Below are 6000 nucleotides of genomic sequence, written 5' to 3'. Positions count from 1 at the left end.
CAGACCATAAACTAATCACTCTGGCTGTCCACACCCCACTACCACCCCCAACTAAGGAAACCACAGAAAAACTTTTCTAAAGCAAACTACACCTTACTTACGACAGAGGTGGTAAGTTTCACAGCCCCCACGCTAAAGGATAATGCTACCCAAGATGCAGAAACCTTTACAAATGCACTTTATGAGCACCTACAAGGATGCATGGATCATACCATCCCTAGCAAAACCAAGACTCACCCCTTAAGAGAAAAAAAACAGTCTGGTGGACCCTTGCCATAAAAAGGCTACACAATAGGAGGAGGAAACTAGTTCAGAAAAAAAGCAAATCCCAAGAAGGAAAGGCATCCCTGATCAGTATCAGAAACTAAGGTCCCTCATAAAATACTCCAAGGCTAACTTCGAAAGAAAAATAGCCAAGGATTCGAAAGATAACCACAAAGCCTTCTTTAGCTATGTCAAGAATCTCAGTGGCAACTCGCAGATATGCTCTGAGCTAGTGCAAAATAGCACAAAATATACTGAACCCATTGATATTGCCAACATCCTGCCAGATAGATTCAGTACAAACTTCACCCCCCTCTCACCCCCAAAAGGGCCCACAACAATACCGGAAAAGTGTAGTGTCCCAGAAATCACAGACGCTCAGGTGAAAACAGCTCTTTCAAAAGCCAAAACCACAGCGTCAATGGGGCCAGATGGTGTCCCAGGCTGCATCTTGCGCGAACTACAGAACAAACTAACCCCCCACCTAAACACACTGTTCAACCTCAGCCTCTCCACAGGCTACGTGCCCACAGAATGGCGCACAGAAACAGTTATTCTGCTCCACAAAGGAGGGGCCACAACTGACCCTGGTAACTATCGCTCCATAAGCCTGACTAGCCCGGTCTGCAAGGCTATGGAGTGCATCATCATGGAACTCATTAACAAAGACATTGGGAACCTCCAAACACTTGACCCGACCCAGTTTGGCTTTGTTAAGGGCAGATCTTGCCTACTAAACCCGATTGGCTTCTTCGAGACAGTCACCAAGGCCATAGATGAGGGGAAGGTAGTTCGCACAGCCTACCTTAACCTCGCCAAGGCTTTTGACACCAATCCCCACTCGGGAATTATAGCAAAACTCACTAGCCTGAACATAAACCCCTACGTCACGGGATAGGTTGCCAACTGGCTTACAGACAGAACTCACACGGTAAGAATAGCGGGCTCCAGGTCCGACTCTAAACCAGTCACAACTGGTGTCCCACAAGGCTCGGGCCTGGGACCCCTACTGTTTGGCATATACTTCTCAGAAGTACAGGCAAACACAGGAGGACTATGGCTAACCAAGTTCGCCGAGGACTGCAAACTGGGAGCCATAATTGACTCTCCGGCTGACACGGACATTCTCCAAAAGGGCCTTACTGAGATGGACATCTGGTGTCAAAGTCATGGTCTCAAGCTAAATGCCAAAAAATGCATAGTCATCTCGTCTAGTAAAAACAAAACACCCATGAATTACCACATAGGTGGCAGCCCCCTTAATACAGAAGAGGTAATAAGAGATCTGGGGACCCAGGTAGATAGTAATCTCTCCTTTGACAATCATATTGCCAAAGTAGTTAGGAAATCCTTCTATGTAGCCCATCTAATTACTAAAATGTTTGCATCTAGAAATAAAGAGGTTATAGTGCCCCTCTACTAGTCACTCATCAGACCCATCATAGAGTACAATGCCCTGTTTGGGATGTACCTCACAAGACACTTCCAACAGCTGGAAAGACCACAAAAGTACCTCACCAAGAGGATTACTGGTCTCAAACATATGTCCTATGCAGCCCGACTGGAAAAACTCCAGCTGTACTCAGTGGCATATTGCTTACTCAGAGGTGATCTCTGCCTGACTTACAAAACCATGTCCAACTCAGAATTGATGGACATGCTCCACCTAAAGAAATCCAAGTCGCTGCGAGCCACTCGCTCTAGTGAGCTAAACCTTGCCACAACAAAAAATAGAACATGCTGGAAGGATAGATTCCTGTCACAGAGACTCCCCATGCTTTGGAACAAAATTCCTAACTACATTAGGCACAGCCCCTCACTAACACTCTTCAAGAGAAACCTTGATGAGTGGATGGGTAATAGAAAATATACCCCTGGGATCACTTCATTGGCTCTTCTTGACGGAGGCTCAGTTAATCAATGGGGTGGCGAAAGTTGACACACACTGGCTAGGCTTATAAATGCCCTTGGGCAGATAGCCTAGCACCTACCTATGAACCTGAAAATTCTCGAACTGCATCATCCTCACACTCTCCTGAATATTCCAGCAATGCAGTGTTCTACTGAATCCTCTTACATTCCCCAGCATATCTAAAGAATGCATTTTCACAACTCAAACATCCCACATTCTTAAATATTTTTTCATGCCTTTATATAGAAATCTCTCTCCCCATTTCCTGTGCTCCTTTGTATCCCCACCTTATTTTTCATAGTGCTTTCGAATAGGATGGACTCCACCCTCCTGTTGTCACAGTGCTCTATCCCACTAACACTTAACAACACTCCTAGGACTACTGACCATAACATATCATGAACTCACGATGCCTAGTGGTGTTCTCTCTCGTACCTATCTCTTTAGCTACATCACTGAAAAATAGGTCAAGGAGGTTCCGTTTCATGTAGCAGTGTTCACTTTCTACCAGAGCTTGGCTTTCACTTGTATCAGTCCAGTGCTGGAAGACTGACCATTTAGCAGGACGAGGGTTCTTCTCATTGTTATTCCCTTACAAATCCTTCTGCTAAGTCCCCATCATAGGTTCATAGGTAGGTACTAGGCTATTGGCCCTAGGGCCTATACAAGCCTAGCCAAAAATGTACCCTGGCTTTCGCCACGCAAGAAAATTATTTTCCTGTGCCCCTGTCAAGCAGAACCACAGAAGTGATCCCTGGGATTAATTTTCTATTACCCATCTAATCATCCTCCTATAGCTTTTTCACAGGGCTATTCTTCCAAGCTGAACACAGTGCCACCTCAGCTTCCACACTCCCCTTCCCTCGTATGCTTCCTGAATTCGTCCTTGCACTATACATCTTCCTTAAGGTTTACAGCATACAACAGCCTCTTTTTGTTTTTGCAACAACAGTGCAAAGGATGCAAATTCAGGACATAATTATGGTAGTTGTTGCTTTATCAGGGGCCAAACACTGTCTGTATACCAGTATAAGTTGTACTGGTAAAAATAACAGAGAAAGACTGCCAGTACTTGGACCTGCACAACTGTCTGTGGTTACAGCAGTGCATTCTGTTAAAATAGGACACAAAAGTTACACAACATTGTCATGATGGTCATACTGAACAGAATTTTGTTATATAAGCTGCAGAATGGTGTGCTATGATAACGCTGTTTGGACAGCTGGGGTCTAATGTACATGGTCACTCTGTAGGCCTCACATGCACAGCACTGCACACTGCGTATACATCATATGTACTGCATCACAGGAAGCAGAAGGACGGGAGGCCCTGGAGCAAGAGATAAATAATCACCTTACTACATGTTGGACAAGGTATATCCTACTGAACCTCTTCTAAATTATTTGGTCAACAACATTACTACGTGTCAGACAAGGTATACCCTGCCAAACCTTTTTATTGTTCAACAGCCAAATGACAGTCACAGAAACAGTGGCCCTTACCTCTTTAAAAAAGAATATTCCCCCCTTCCTAAATCAATGATGAAAGTCTCTCCAAGTAAGATACCTGTCTCATCAACTTCTGAATTATGATCTCCTGCTATATCTGCCAACAAGCCCCTAGGACCCACCATTCTAGCTTGAACACTGCTATCATTTAGTATTATCACATGAAATATTGAACACTCACAAAATGAATGTAAAAAGTGTGATCATTTTAGAGTGAATCAAAAATGACTGAAAGCAAACAAAACTATTTTTTTTTTTTTTTTTTTTTACAGTGAGTCAAGTGCCCTTGCATTTCCACGCTTCCTGTTAAACATATACACCAACTAGGAGATCATTCAACAGTGAGGTAAGGGGAAAGCCCTGTACCCCACTGCAACCCAATCTCAAACAAAACACTGCTTGGAAAAACTCCACTGAAATAAAAAAGTGCAACCCTTTCTTGATGGTTTAAAAAGGTTGCTGTTGTGTCTTTCGGCTTTTTCCCGGTTAAGGGTCGCCACAGCAGAACTCTGGTCCGCTAATGATTGGCAGTTGATTTTTACGTGCTGAGTTGCCAGCCCTAATGCACAACCGTCACGAAGGTACGCCCATTCATGCATGTCTCCACGCAGAAGACGCTCTAGAGAGTCGAACCGGACAGCGTCTTACTGTGAGGCGACAGCGCTACAGCAGCACCACCACCGCGGATACGGACAGTGAGGGTTTAAAAAGGTATTTTCTTAATTACAGTGCCAAAGATAGGAACATTGCATGGCCATCAAACTACAGACCAGAATCCATACTATGACCAATGCTAGAGATACAAGTGAACTCTCCTTCCTAAAGGCCTCCAAGAAAGCCAGTTAAGAGCAGCACAGTTAACTGGGAAGGGTAAAGCATGCCTACCGCTCTGTTGTTTGTAACACACATCATGTGTATGTGTGGTGCACAACAACAAGCCTACCAGAACAATCTTTACTTACTTTACCAGCATCCATTTCCATGAATAACTCCCTCTGATTAAGTGAGCCTAAAAAAATGTGCAGTTTTCTGCTTGGTATTTTGTGCAGATATGTGGGCTCAAATTATAGATATTTTTAACTGAATGGTAGATCATAGCATCACAGAAAAAAAGAGGAACTTTTTTTCTGTCCTCTAAATGATCACTCTTGGAGCAATTTATGACAGTAATAAAGTAAGAGCTGTGGAGTGGCAAGGGAACTTGCTGCCTGTAAAAATGTTCTTCAGGTTGGAGTAATTGATGATGATAACAATAATGTAATGTAAGGGGTGTGGAGGTGGAAGGGAGTTTTCCCACCATCAAAAAATGCTTACTTTACATTTTGGTTATTATTGCCTGAAACATACATCCCTACAAATACACTGGCTCACATTCAGATTATATGAATATGAGTTAATTAGTTCTGCACAACTGGGACTCATTTGTATTTAGAGGCATTAGGTTTGGAGGTATCACAGTGGAACCAGTTTTGTAGTAGTCTTCTTTCGGCTTTTCCCGGTTAGGGGCTGCCACAGCGGATCATCTTTCTGCTCATGATTGGCAGTGGAGTTTTACGGTGTCTAGTTGCCAGCCTGGAGCCCAACCTTCCACAGAAGGCACACACACATGTACGCACTCAAGCCTAGGGCCAATTTAGGGTGTCCAATCCACCTATAGCATGTCTTTGGGAACGAGTTTTTTAGTATTGCTACTCAAATTCTTCACACTGGCTCCACTGATACCATGTCTAACAGACTAGCAACGACCCTAATTAAGACCAACACCCTTCATCCATCAACAAGTAACAAAATAAAACAAATTTAGGTCACCATAAGGATAGCCACACAGAAGAAGCTGTGTGAATTGGGGACTACCCTGCTTAAGCTGGGGAATAACAATGGCATGGACTTGAAGTGAGTAAAATACTGATAGTATTAAGACGCTGTCCGGTTCAATTCTCAGCTAGAGCGTCTTCTGCGTGGAGACATGCCTGAATGGGCATACCTTCATTGAAGGTTGTGCGTCAGCGCTGGCAACTCGGCACGTAAAAATCTACTGCCAATCATTAGCGGACCGGAGTTCCGCTGTGGCGACCCCTAACCGGGAAAAGCCGAAAAGACACAAATTACACTAGAGATGTACCAGTTTCCTAACCACCTTCATTAATGCTACATAAAACTACTCAGAGGTAAAACCATTCCAACGATTCAGGGTAAAAGCCAAAGACTGCGGACAACTTAATCTAGGCTAAATTACACGCATCCCCAACTGCATTTTGCAAAGTTTCTGAAATGCAAATTTCTGATAATACCTTCTGTTAAACACTTTTAGAATGT

The sequence above is a fragment of the Protopterus annectens genome, chromosome 10.part0 (assembly GCF_019279795.1).
Source record: "Protopterus annectens isolate FY-2018-M chromosome 10.part0, PAN1.0, whole genome shotgun sequence".
In the NCBI taxonomy this organism is placed as follows: Eukaryota; Metazoa; Chordata; order Ceratodontiformes; family Protopteridae; genus Protopterus; species Protopterus annectens.
This window is presented reverse-complemented; position numbering follows the sequence as displayed.